Below are 14,824 nucleotides of genomic sequence, written 5' to 3'. Positions count from 1 at the left end.
ATAAAAGTCACTTTCACTTTCAGTTCAGGCCTTATACGTTACACAAACACATGTCACTACACTTCCCCACATCATCTCATATCCCCCCATAATAAACTCAGTCCCAAACACTTTTATTTTACATTTCTAGATGCTGTGCGCCAGGTCCATAGGGGCGCACCATGCGCCCCCTCCTGGGCGCATTCAGCATTATAGTAAATAAGGAATTGTGCTGCATTGCCAGCACATTCCTTTAGTAAATGCCAAAACGGCCGTTGAATCATGGCGCAAGGGCTTGGTAAATCAGCCCCAATGTGTCTATGTGTGGAGGCTCCCAACATGGCAGAGGTAGGGCTTACATCCTTGCATCAAAGCTGATTCTGATAACTAACTAATGAAGGACTAATCAATTAGCAGCAGAAAATATTTAAATTGGTTGTAAACCCTAGTTATGAAATGTGAACAAAGCACATATATATATGTAGTGTTTACTTGTCTCTCTCCAAGTTCTAAGTGTCATTTCTCTCTGGTGCTTCATTCCTCTGTTATCAGCATGAGTCACTTCTGAGAACTTTTCCCAATACACAAAATAACATTTGTGATGGGGAGGGAGATAAGCACACAGCTTGTCTATTCAGAATACAGCTCTGAATGTTCCTTCGTTCCTCTGCCTATGTGGAGGGAAGGGATGGGTGGTATGTTTCCTCCAATTAGCTCTCTCAATGGCAACTGTCAAACAACTATCAAACAGTAGCTGCATCTGATTTTATACAGTCACTGTTTATCTGACAATTTTACACCCAGAGTGGCTTTAATGTTCCAATCTAAGGATGTTGAGCGGGAGGTGGCCGACAGGGCCATCACTAAGCAAATCTTGGCCGGTAATCAGTGACTGGCTGAAATTTGAACAGTGCATGGCCAGCTTTAGTAAGCACAGATTTACAGAATGAATGAAGTAAAATAAAGTAGAATCAGGGCGGTGCTTGTTGGCAAGTCCATAAGTACAACATTCTCTTTATAAAGAAGAACTTGAGCAACATAAAGGTAACATCACCCCATCTCAGTTTATCTGAGACTAGCAATCAGAGGTAGCAGTGCCTTAGACTTTACACTGCAGATATACAGCTTTGAGTATGTATTCATTGGAGTGCCTAGACCAAAGTGCACTGATATTTTTCAGGAAGAACTTCATGCAAAAGCCATTTTTTATTTTCATGTACTTTTTAGGCACCAATAACACTGCAACAATAACAATAACACAACACATATTTGCTTTTTGCATTTAGATCCACTTTAAAAGAGTTGCAAAGGCAGAAGGTTTTTTATCTTAATGCATTCTATGCATTAAGATAAGAAGCCTGATGTGTGTAGCAGCCTCCCCAGCACCCCCTAAAACTTACCTGAGCCCCCTCTCTATCCAGCGATGTCCACGAATCCCTCGGCCTTCCAGGGCTCTCCCTCCTGATTGGCTGAGACACAGCAGCGGCACCATTGGCTCCTGCGGCTGTCAATCAAAGTCAGTTAGCCAATCAGGGGAGAGAGGGGGCTGGGCCAAACTACAGCTCTGTGTCTGAATGGACACGCAGAGCTGCAGCTCGGCTCGGGTGCCCCATAGCAAGCTGCTTGCTGTTAGGGTACTTGACAGAAGGGAGGGGCCAGGAGCAGCAAAGAGGGACCTGAGAAGAGGAGGATACAGGCTGCCCTGTTCAAATCCACTACACAGAGCAGGTACGTATAACATTTTTGTTATTTAAAAAAACAAACAAAAAAACAAGACTTTACAATCACTTTAAGCAGCATAAGTTCGACCTCATCAACAACATCAAGAAAAATTATGTTGGGCAAACAACTATCAATCTTTAGAGGGGTCAAAGTAAGGGGTTAACGTTCACCTTATAATATGTCTTCACATTATCCTTCAGATCTACCAACAACTATATAGTACAAGGACATGCTTGACTGGCTATAGATTAATTGTATGGATCAAATGGGTGCTCATATTTCATAGTTTTAGTAAATCTTAAAGCGGAGGTTCACCCATACCTTACACATTTTCCCCTTCGCTTTATGCTCGTTTTGTCTAGGGGAATCGGCTATTTGTTTTAAAATATGATCCGTACTTACCCGTTTACGAGATGCATCTTCTCCGCCACTTCCGGGTATGGGCTGCGGGAATGGGCGTTCCTTCTTGATTGACAGTCTTCCGAGAGGCTTCCGACGGTCGTATCCATCGCGTCACGATTTTCCGAAAGAAGCCGAACGTCGGTGCGCAGGCGCAGTATAGAGCCGCACCGACGTTCGGCTTCTTTCGGCTACGAGTGACGCGATGGATGCGACCGTCGGAAGCCTCTCGGAAGACTGTCAATCAAGAAGGAATGCCCGCTCCCGAAGACCCATACCTGGAAGAAGATGCATCTCGAAAACGGGTAAGTACGGATCATATTTTAAAACAAATAGCCAATTCCCCTAGACCAAACGAGCAGGAAGCTAAGGGAAAAAAAAAAAAGGAATTGGTTGAACTCCCGCTTTAAGTTCACTGTTCAAATGCTGTACTGTCAGATTGTAACATGTATGTATACATAATTTCTTTAAATATATTCTGTACACTTAGCCTAGCCATACATTATATAATTTTCTTTTACAATTTTGCTTTAGATTTACCAAAACTATATAATATGAGGTCAAACCTAAACACTTTCAATTTGTATGCAGTCATGCAGGCCGTTGCACTACATAGCTGAAGGTAAATGTATGGCTAGCCTTAGAGCAGTTACTGTATAATTGTTAAACTTTTTTTTACATGCTATAAATATTTCTGACTCCACAGCAATAATAAGGAGCAAGGTAAGGATCTGCTTGATATAAGCTGGTTACAGTCATTGCATATAGTCTCTTTCAAATATACTAACAACTGTGAAGAGTGAGGCCCCATACACACCATAGAATCTATCCGCAGATAAATCCCATCAAATGGGTTTCTGCGGATAGATTCTATGGTGTGTACACTCCGTCGGATATTTATCCGCAGATAAATCTCCCCTGGGATGGATTTCCAGCAGATGGATATTTGCTGACATGCTCAACAAATCCATCTGCTGGAATCCATTCCAACGGATGGATCCGCTCGTCTGTACAGACTTACCGGATCCATCCGTCCAAAGGGATTCCCCGCACGCGTCGTAATGATTTGACGCATGCGTGGAATTCCTTATATGACAGCGTCGCGCCCGTCGCCGCGTCATAATAGCGGCGACGGCGCGACACGTCATCGGCAGAGGATTTCAGCGGGGATTTCAATGCGATGGTGTGTACACGCCATCGCATAGAAATCTTCTGAAATCCTCGAGAGGATTTATCCGCGGATAAATCCTCTCGTGTGTATGGGGCCTCAGGCCCCTTCTTAATAATCAATTCAGTTTCTGTCCATTTAAGCAAGTGTTCTTACTACAATGTCAATCTTAGTAAATCTAAAGAAGATTGTGTACTGTTGTTTCAGCTGTGGTGAGAGTGCTGCTTTGTGGGACAACAGATTGGGCAATAAAAACCTATGCTGTGTATTTCTTTTCCCATCTGGTGACAGGCATGACTATCAGAGATTCACTTGTTATCTTTTTGAAAAAGTCCATTTGATGAAACACGTCAGGTCTGGGCACCACCAAATATACAGTAAGTGCAACTTGCCTGCTTTTATAATACATGTAATAGTTTTAATGGTAACACACCTTTTTATGATTTTAGTGCTTTTATATTGTTTGAGTGAAGAGAAGATTTGAACCAGTGACACGAGGATTTATCAAGCCAAGCACGTTTGACTTGAAAATATAGTCGGATCACCTACCTTGAATGAGTGTGTCTGTGAGCACAAGTGTAATGCAAAGCACTGTTTTTGTAGGTACTTCTAAAGATAAACAGACACAAAGACGATACAAATAAAATACATTCTAATACATTTTCCCTTTCATTTCCATTTTTAAAAGGAGGCTTGAGAAAGAGACCACCCTTGAAACATATCGCCATACCAGCATCTGAAATGACACAGGACTGGATTACTTTTGCTATGTGCTTTTGTGGTCTGGATGACAGCCCCTAGTGGATAAAGTAAATGACAAGTGCTTTACTCCTTATCAAATGTGTGTTGCCAATTGTTGTTTTTAATAATACATGTGAGTTTTTTACTGTACTTAGCTAAGCCCTCTGCTGTTCCTTTTTGTTGCTTTAAATACTTCTTTAGTCTCTCGAGGAGTGTTGATAGCCAGCTGAATTATCCCCTGATGTGCCACACATGACTTCATGAGTATCTATTTAAGAGATGTTACTGGTTGTCAGCTTCCGCCACAATTGAAAGTGTTTATAAGTGATAAAATACGCAACTTGTCTTTTTAGTCAGGTCACAGATGATATTTTCCAAAAATTGGTGACGATGTGGTGTCTATCCCGACATGTTTTGCCACTAAGGGCTTCCTCAGGGCACATGGCTAATTATACATTATAGCTTGGTCTTAAGTGTAACCTATGTGGCCGCACGGCCCCCCATGTGTCGTCTGCATCACCTTGGTGGCCCCTGTTTGGAAATATTGGGAGACCTTCTTGAGTGAGTAATCGAGTGGCTGGGCATGGCGAATAATAACATTGATTTATTTTCTGTTATATGCATCTGTTTTTGTTCTTTTTTTGATCAATTTGTATTACTCTATACCACTATGGCATATTTTGTCTTTTGAACAGTGATTACTTTATAAATCCCCCGAGGAAGCCCTTAGTGGTGAAACATGTTGGGATAGACATCATCACCAATTTAAAAAAAATATATCATCTGTGACCTGACTAAAAAGAGAAGTTGCTTATTTTATCACTTATTTCAAAATTGTAATACTGTATTAATAAAATGTGTCTTTTATATATATATAAACCTCTTGGCTTTATCGTGTCTATGGCACCACTACACTCCCATAAAAAAACTTCCTGTGTATATGCTCTATCCAGGGATGTTGGTGCCTCTTTGAGTTTGTCACTAGCCCACATCATAATCTTTATCTGAATGAGTTTATAGTTCTTTCTATAAGAACCTTTAGAATCTGGTGCGATGGCTGCAACAGATTCAAAAATAATTACCACCAGTTTGCAGATTAGGAAACTTTCAGTAATTAGGATCAACTCTGAGCTGGCATACAGAGAGATTTATGTGCTCAGAGCAGGGGTGTGTCTGTGCTGAGAAGCTGTCATGCATGTGACAGTTTCACACACAGGGCTCTATCCCCATCCCATTCAGCTGTCAGCCAAGCGATTCCCCGTCTAAAAGCTGAATGTAATAAGAAAATGCAAGAGATATATTTTCTGCCGGATAAACTGGCTTACACCATTGTCCAAATATGGCAACGTCAATATTTGGCCAATGACAAGTTACACTGGAGGACGGACCTGATGGGGAACTAGTCTCAAAGTTTCCTATCAGGTTCCACTCACCAAACTTCATGACTGCAGCACCTTCTGAGTGCTTTCAATCAAAGAAAAGCAAACCTGATCAGGACCTAGTCTCATATGCCTCGTTTCCACTGAGCGGAACGGTTCGGGTCGGTACCGTCTATTCTGGTGAGCGTTTCCACTGCAGGTTGGACCGTCAGGGGCCATACAGGGTTTAGAAAAAATGCCTAGCGTGTCCACCAATCAGTGGAATGTATTTTAGCTCCACCCTAACTGAACTGCATTTTCTATGGCCCCACATCTAAAGCAGGACCCAGAATGGTCTGGTACGGTTCGGTTTTATGGCACACTTTCATAATGGAAACACCCAAAATAGCGTACTGTACCGAACTGCACCGAACCGATCCGCTCAGTGGAAACAAGGCATTAGTTCCCCATCAGACTCCGCCCACCCCACTACAAAACTCCTCAGCCATTTGATGGGTACAGTGTTCCGTATGAACCTCAGTGCTGACACCTCCAAAGACAGATTCACGTACCTGTTCTAAATAGGCACATGCATCTCTCACAAATACTAACAATTTCAGGGTGGAAGTATAGGGAAGAGTTTGGATCTTATTTGCGCACATTTGTTATTTCACCATTTATTAATGAAATAATTATAGATATGTCATTTTAGAGTGTGAGGGGATCTATTAACCACTTAATTACCAGCCGCTGTAGTCATTGTATGTTGGCTAGCGCAGACGCAGTTGCGGGTCAATTTCATGCCCGCTGCAGGAGCATGCTCGCGGGACGGGGGCGGACTTGATGTTCGCCAGCGACCCGCTAGTACAGAGGCAGAATTGGTATCTGCCTTTGTAAATAAGGCGGATCCCCATTCTGACAGCTGACATGACAGAGATCTACTGTTCCCAGTGATCATGAACAGTGATCTATGACATGTCCTAGGCAGCCCACCCCCCCTACAGCTAGAACACACTGAGGGAACACAGTTAACCCCTTGATCGCCCCCTAGTGTTACCCCTTCCCTGCCAGTGTCATTTGTACATTGATCAGTGCATTTTTATGTCACTGGTCCCCAAAAAAAGTCATTTGTGGTCAGATTTGTCTGCCGCAAAGTCGCAGTCCCGCTAAAAATTGCAGATCGTGGCCATTACCAGTAAAAACAATTAAAACAAATAAAAGTCCCTAAATCTATCCCATAGTTTTTAGACATGATAACCTTTGCGCAAAACAATCAATATATGTATATTTCGATTTTTGTTTACCAAAAATATGAAGAAGAATAAATAATGGCCTAAATTCATGAGTACATTTTTTTAATGTTTTTTTCCGGATATGTATTAGAATTTTTAGTTATTTTTTTAATTGTCGTTATTTGTTTATAGCGCAAAAAATTAAAACTGCAGAGGTGATCAAATACCACCAAAAGAAAGCTCTATTTGTGGGGAAAAAAGGACGTAAATTTTGTTTTGGCACAGCGTCACACGACCGTCAGGGGCCATACAGGGTTTAGAAAAAATGCCTAGCGTGTCCACCAATCACTGCAATTGTCCGGTAAAGCGACGCAGTGCAGAATCGCAAAAAATGGCCTGCCCATTAAGGGGGCAAATCATTCCAGTCCTTAAGTGGTTAAAGGGTAACTCCACTTTTGTGGGGGGGAAAAATAGCAAATAAAGAAAAAATAATATAGTGTGTACAATTACGATACAAGTCATATTGTAATTGAATATTATATAAAATTACCTTTCCTTTTCAATCTGCAGCCACTGTAATTTGCTATAAATGCAATGTAATATGGCTACAGGGAGTTGTTCTGTACACAGAATGTGTACTGGCCACTCCCAGAAACATAGGGCCTGATCCACAAAAGGGATACGCCGGCGTATCTACTGATACGCCGTCGTATCCCTGTTTCTATCTATGGAACTGATCCACAGAATCAGTTTCTCATAGATAGGCAGAAGATCCGACATGTGTAAGGGACTTACACTGTCGGATCTTAGGATGCAGTACCGCGGCCGCCTCTGGGGGAATTTCTCGTTGAAATCCAGCGTCGGGTATGCAAATTAGCACTTACGGAGATCCACAAAGCTTTTACGCTTCGTTTTTTTTCCGTAAGTATTAGTTTGCCGTCGCAAAATTCGGGCTGCTTTTACAAAGTGTAAACTGTTTACACCTTGTAAAAGTATACCCTTCTATCCCGCGTCGCTGTCATTTTTTTTTTAAAAAAAATATTTTTCCCGCCGCAACTCTTTTTTTTTTTTACGCCCGTCGCGATTCTCAAAACCCGGCACAACGTAAATCCGCGCAAAGCACGTCGGGAGAATAATGTCGGGAGCATGCGTAGTATGTCCGGCTCGGGTGCACGCCTAATTTAAATGGGACTCGCCCCGTTAGATTAGGCACGCCTTGCACCGGACGGATTTAAGTTACACCGCTGAAAATTTCTAGGTAAGTGCTTTGTGGATCAGGCACTTAGGTAGAGATTTTGCGGCGGTGTAACTTAAATGGCAAAAGTTAAGTTACGGACGGTTTTTATGGATCGGGCCCATAATTTCCTGCTTGTGTGATTGGCTCACTGATTTTCCCAGAAGTCTGCCTAAGATACAAGTCAGATTTCAGGCATCCCCTGCAACAAAAATTTTATTTTTGGTGAGATATTTCCAACAGGAACATGTCTAAAGTGATGCAGGCCCAGCAGATTTCCTCATCGGTGCTCTTCAGCTGCCACAACTGACTGATAATTATGAAACTACTCCCATTAGACCCACTGAAGACAGAGGCACAGACAAACACACATGGATTTCTTCAGAATAACAAAAGGTAGGAATATGCAACAAAGTTTGTTATAATACTTGCAGTGTACATAGATCACCCAGGGGGGAATGTTTTTTTTTTTGAGTTAAGCTTTAAATGTTCATGAAGATTTCTTTGATGTTATTTCAGTGAGATACGTTAGAATAAATCTTAAAGAGACTTAATTTTTTTTTAAATATATATGTATTAAGCTGCAGTAAAATGTAAACTTTCCCTTGAAAATTGGAAATTCTTCCTAGTTAAAAATGCTGCATTGCACCAGATTCTAAAGCCTCGTACACAAGAAAGGAAAACTGGCAGGAGAGCTTTTGGCCAGGAATCCTGGTCGTGTGTATGCTTCCCCGCAGTTTTCCCTGACAGGAAAACTGCCGGAAATCCCAGTGGAAAAAAAGGGAACCTGCTCTCTATTTTCCCGCCGGGATTCCCGGCGGTTTTAAACCCGGCTGTTTTCCTATGAAGAAACACTGCGAGTGAGCATATACACGGCCGGGATTCCCGGCCAAGGCTCTCCCCGCATTTTTACAGATGGGAAACCTGGCCGTGTGTACACGGGGGAAACTTACCGAGCAGGTTCTCGGTTTTCCCGTCTGGATTCCCGGCGGACTTAATACCGCCGGGAATCCTGATCGTGTGTACAGGGCTTAAGAGTCATAAACTGTTAAAGAAAATTCCAAGGTTTAAAAACAATCTAATTGATCAACAGAGTTTCGCCTTTTTCAAAATGTAGTCTAAAAAATGCCCAGAAGCGCCTTATAAACATTGCAAGACTTTTTGACACTCCCTTAAAAGGGGGTGAAAATATTATGTCTGCTATACAATTCATTTTTTTTGTCTTTGACGAACATACTGTATACGATTGTTTATTGCAAATATGTCAGTTTATATTGTAAACTGAGGCTCTGGCATTTAAAAATGCCTTGGGGTGAGGCTTAACATCAAATGGAGCATAGTTGGGGCCATTTATCCTAGGGCTAGGATACAAGGGGCTTCTCAGGAACACTGGGCCAAATCCTCAAAGGAGATACGCAGGCGGAACTGCTGTTCAGCCTGCGTATCCCTGTGCCTATCTTTGGATCTGATCCTCAAAAGGATTTTTCCAAAGATAGGCAGAAGATCTGACATCTGTAAGACACTTACACTGTCAGATCTTAAAGCGGAGTTCCACCCTCTTTTTTAAGTCCTGTGCATCGCCTGCTCCTGTGTCACCTGAAACACATTTGGCACATTATTTTTTTTTTGGTTTTAAAACTCACTGTGTTGTTGATCATTGAAAATCGCCCCGCCGCGGCGGGAGGCTGAGCTACCCCCCCCCCCCGCCGCCGCCGCTATACCTCCTGGGAGATCAATTCCAGCATTAGGATTCTCGTCCGTCGAATCGCGGGGCTCTACCGCGCATGCGCGAGTGCAAGCCGCACTTGAAAACCTCTCTCGAGCAGGCAGAGGGGGGCGGGGGAGGAGGCGGAGGGGGGGGCGAAGGCGGAGGAATGTTAATACCACAACGGCCCCGCCCACCCCCACGCCCAGAATGCACGCTTGTGCTGTATTATAGATTTGAGGGGGCGGGCAGAGGTGGAGAGTTGCTGGGAGGGACAGATACAGCAGAGCTTGGCGAGGGGGGAGGGGGGGCGTGCAATAGCAAGTCACCTGTGCAATGTCATGTACCCCATACAAATAATTGTTCTGCCAGCAAACGCAGCCACTGTACCAAACACTGTGCCCATCAAATGCATCCACTGTGCCAAACACTGTGCCCGTCAAATGCATCCACTGTGCCAAACACTGTGCCCATCAAATGCATCCACTGTGCCAAACACTGTGCCCATAAAACGCATCCACTCTGCCCGTCAAGTGCATCCGCTGCGCCCATCAAGCGCATCCGCTGCGCCCATCAAGCGCATCTGCTGTGCCCATCAAATGCATCCACTGTGCCAAACACTGTGCCCGTCAAATGCATCCACTGTGCCAAACACTGTGCCCGTCAAATGCATCCACTGTGCCAAACACTGTGCCCATCAAATGCATCCACTGTGCCAAACGCTGTGCCCGTCAAACTCATCCACTGTGCCCGTCAAGTGCATCCGCTGTGCCCATCAAGCGCATCCGCTGTGCCCATCAAGCGCATCTGCTGTGCCCGTCAAATGCATCCATGTAGCGGGGATCGATGCGGTGTGCTGCAGTGTGCAGGGACCGATGCGATGTGCCGGGGCCGATGCGGGGTGCCGGGGGCCGATGCGGGGTGCCGGGGGCCGATGCGGGGTGCTTTGCCAGGGCCGATGCGGGGTGCCGGGGTCGATGCGGGGTGCCAGGGCCGATGCGGGGTGCCGGGGGCCGGAGGACGATGTGGGGTTCCGGGGCCGATGCAGGGTGCTGGGGCCGATGCGGTGTGCCGGGGCCGATGCAGGGTGCCGGGGCCGATGCAGTGTGCTGTGCCGGGGCCGGTGGGGGGTGTGTCGGGCCGATGCGGGTTCCCACCATCCCTGTGCTGTGCTCATTATGAGGGGTTCCCACCATCCCTGTGCTGTGCTCATTATGAGGGGTTCCCACCATCCCTGTGCTGTGCTCATTATGAGGGGTTCCCACCATCCCTGTGCTGTGCTCATTATGAGGGGTTTCCACCATTCCTGTGCTGTGCTGACTTTCTGGGTTTGTACTTCTGCTGTGCTCATTATGAAGGGTTCCCACCATCCCTGTGCTGTGCTCATGAGGGGGTGGTTCCCATCATCCCTGTGCTGTGCTAAGTTCCTGGGTCTGTACTTCTGCTGTGCTCATTATGAGGGGTTCCCACCATCCCTGTGCTGTGCTCATTATGAGGGGTTCCCACCATCCCTGTGCTGTGCTCATGAGGGGGTGGTTCCCATCATCCCTGTGCTGTGCTAAGTTCCTGGGTCTGTACTTCTGCTGTGCTCATTATGAGGGGTTCCCACCATCCCTGTGCTGTGCTCATTATGAGGGGTTCCCACCATCCCTGTGCTGTGCTGAGTTCCTGGGTCTGTACTTCTGCTGTGCTCATTATGAGGGGTTCCCAACATCCCTGTGCTGTGTTCATGAGGGGTTCCCATCATCCCTGTGCTGTGTTCATGAGGGGTTCCCATCATCCCTGTGCTGTGCTCATGAGGGGTTCCCATCATCCCTGTACGGTGCTCATGAGGGGTTCCCACCATCCCTGTACTGTGCTCATAAGGGGTTCCCACCATCCCTGTACTGTGCTGAGTTCCTGGGTATGTACTTCTGCTGTGCTCATGAGGGGTTCCCACCATCCCTGTACTGTGCTGAGTTCCTGGGTATGTACTTCTGCTGTGCTCATGAGGGGTTCCCACCATCCCTGTGCTGTGCTCATTATGAGGGGTTCCCAACATCCCTGTGCTGTGTTCATGAGGGGTTCCCATCATCCCTGTGCTGTGTTCATGAGAGGTTCCCACCATCCCTGTACTGTGCTCATAAGGGGTTCCCACCATCCCTGTACTGTGCTGAGTTCCTGGGTATGTACTTCTGCTGTGCTCATTATGAGGGGTTCCCACCATCCCTGTGCTGTGCTGAGTTCCTGGGTATGTACTTCTGCTGTGCTCATTATGAGGGGTTCTCACCATCCATGTGCTGTGCTCATGAGGGGTTCCCATCATCCCTGTGCTGTGCTCATGGGGGGTTCCCATCATCCCTGTGCTGTGCTCATGAGGGGTTCCCATCATCCCTGTGCTGTGCTCATGAGGGGTTCCCATCATCCCTGTGCTGTGCTGAGTTCCTGGGTATGTACTTCTGCTGTGCTCATTATGAGGGGTTCCCACCATCCCTGTGCTGTGCTCATTATGAGGAGTTCCCACCATCCCTGTGCTGTGCTGAGTTCCTGGGTATGTACTTCTGCTGTGCTCATTATGAGGGGTTCCCACCATCCCTGTGCTGTGCTCATTATGAGGGGTTCCCACCATCCCTGTGGCTGTACTCCTGCTCTGCTCATTATGAGGGGTTCCCACCATCCTTGTGCTGTGCTCATTATGAGGGGTTCCCACCATCCCTGTGGCTGTACTCCTGCTCTGCTCATTATGAGGGGTTTCCACCATCCCTACAGCCCCGGGAAGTCAGCACAGCACAGGGATGGTGAGAACCCCTCATAATGAGCAGAGCAGAAGTACAAACCCAGGAAGTCAGCACAGGGATGGTGGGAACCCCTCATAATGAGCACAGCACAAGGATGGTGGGAACCCCTCATAATGAGCACAGCACAAGGATGGTGGGAACCCCTCATAATGAGCACAGCACAGGGATGGTGGGAGCCCCTCATAATGAGCACAGCACAAGGATGGTGGGAACCCCTCATAATGAGCACAGCACAGGAATGGTGGAAACCCCTCATAATGAGCACAGCACAAGGATGGTGGGAACCCCTCATAATGAGCACAGCACAAGGATGGTGGGAACCCCTCATAATGAGCACAGCACAAGGATGGTGGGAACCCCTCATAATGAGCACAGCAGAAGTACAGACCCGGGAACTCAGCACAGCACAGGGATGATGGGAACCACCCCCTCATGAGCACAGCACAGGGATGGTGAGAACCCCTCATAATGAGCACAGCAGATACTATTAGTCCTCTTTAAGCGTCCATATTTTTAAATTCATCATTCATCATAACGAATGTTGGTAATTGTTATGAAAAGTGAACGAATCTAACGAAAATTCGTATTTCGTACGAATCCGAATTGAGTTTCGGGCACAAAATACGAAATAACGGCTAATAATGCGAAACGGAACTAAACAAAATGGATTTATTGACAGTGCACATGTCTGGTATATGTATACACACCACATATATAACAAGAGATATATATCATCTTGTTATGTAGATATATCTGCACAGGAACAAATTATTTATTATATTTACTGGTTCCTGGAAGGAGGAGGGGAGGAGAGGTTTGCATAGATAAGGGGCGGTAACTTCCTCTGACACTCCCGTTGCTATTGAAACCTGATCTGAAACCATTACATTGCTTGTGCAAGATCTGCAAGGCTGAAATCCAGGAAGTCATACAGTCTGGCTTCATGATGCCCACACTTAAGATGGCCCCAGTCAATTTCTGTTTTATAAAGTGTCTAAATGCTGTAACAACCTAACAAAACGGACCTTAGTTTACAGACTAACTGTAGTAGAATACATTAAGCTTGTGTATTACAGGGGTTTTCATATTTAAAAAGTTTTATATTTAAAATTGTGGCCGGAACTCCGCTTTAAGATGCAGTACCGCATCCGCCGCTGGGGGCATTTCGAGTCGAAATGCCGCTTTGCGTATGCAAATGAGTACTTAGGCAGATCCACAAAGCTTTTTAGCTTTGTGTTTTCGGCGTAAGTTACGTTTTGCATACGTAAAATTAGTTCTGCTTTTACAAAGTGTAAACTAGTAACACCTTGTAAAAACAGACCTTTTTTTCGATCGCCGCAATTTTTTTTAAATTTTGAATTTTTTTTCCCGGCGCGTAACTTTTTTTTTACCCGACGCAACTTTATTGTCCCGTCGCAATCCACAAAGCCCGACGTAACATAATTTCGCGCGCTGCCCGTCGGGAAAAATGACGTCACACGCATGCGCAGTACGTCCGGCACGGGAGCGCGCCTAATTTAAATGGGAATCGCCCATTTGAATTAGGAACGCCTTGCGACGGACGGAGTTAAGTTGCACTGCCGCAATTTTCCAGGTAAGTGCTTTGAGGATCGGCACCTAACTTCGGAGAATTGCGGCAGTGTAACTTAACTCTGAAAAGTTAAGTTACGCTCCGTTTCTGAGGATTTGGCCCACTGGGATTAATATACAGATTTAGACAGGTACTTTGGTGCCTACACTTTAGCACTCTTTCTGTCTCAGGAACATTTTAGGCAAGATCACGTTCACTTTAAGGTAAATCGCTTCAGTGTTGGTTATTGGCTCTTTATATGTTGGCTGCTGTTAACTGATGAACAAGTCATTCATTTGCAGAAACTCTTTTTAAACTGAAACAAGAGCCTTATCTAAAATTCATGGGCAATTATAGATTGTTATTGAGTTGTGATTTTATGAAAATATTGCTGCTTTGAATTGCAAATTATTATTGAATTTGTAGTATAGTGGTTATAACAGTACCATCACAGACACATGCCTGTGTTCTTAGATAGATGTCATCTGCTAATGAGGAATGAAGGGGAATCACAACTGGGGGTCCACTTTACATATGTTCTGATTTGATTGCAAGAAATGTAATTAAAAACAATATATCTAAACGAGAGAGTAGAAAAAAATACTTTCTTATGATGTAATCTTCTTATGATTTTTTATAAGAAAAAGCACATAGTTATATTTTTTATTTTAGTTAGGTTTGCAAAACATAAAGTGGAACTAAACTGTTTTGTTATCCAATGAGTCCTTGGCGAAGCATACTTGCTTAATACGACGTATCTTCTAAATTGCCCTCCGGTGGCAGAGTGAGGACTGTACTGCTCTCATCACTTTGCCTCTTTCTTTAGCCATTAAATGGACACAAATATACAGAAAACAGAGCTGCACTTGTGCAATACAAGCCAAAATGAAATTTCAGAGTTCATTAAAAGAAATACAACACCAGCAGCAATGTAAAACC

Source organism: Rana temporaria, chromosome 2 (assembly GCF_905171775.1).
Source record: "Rana temporaria chromosome 2, aRanTem1.1, whole genome shotgun sequence".
NCBI classification, from domain to species: Eukaryota; Metazoa; Chordata; class Amphibia; order Anura; family Ranidae; genus Rana; species Rana temporaria.
The sequence above is the reverse complement of the archived record's forward strand: the minus strand, read 5'-3'. Positions refer to the sequence as shown.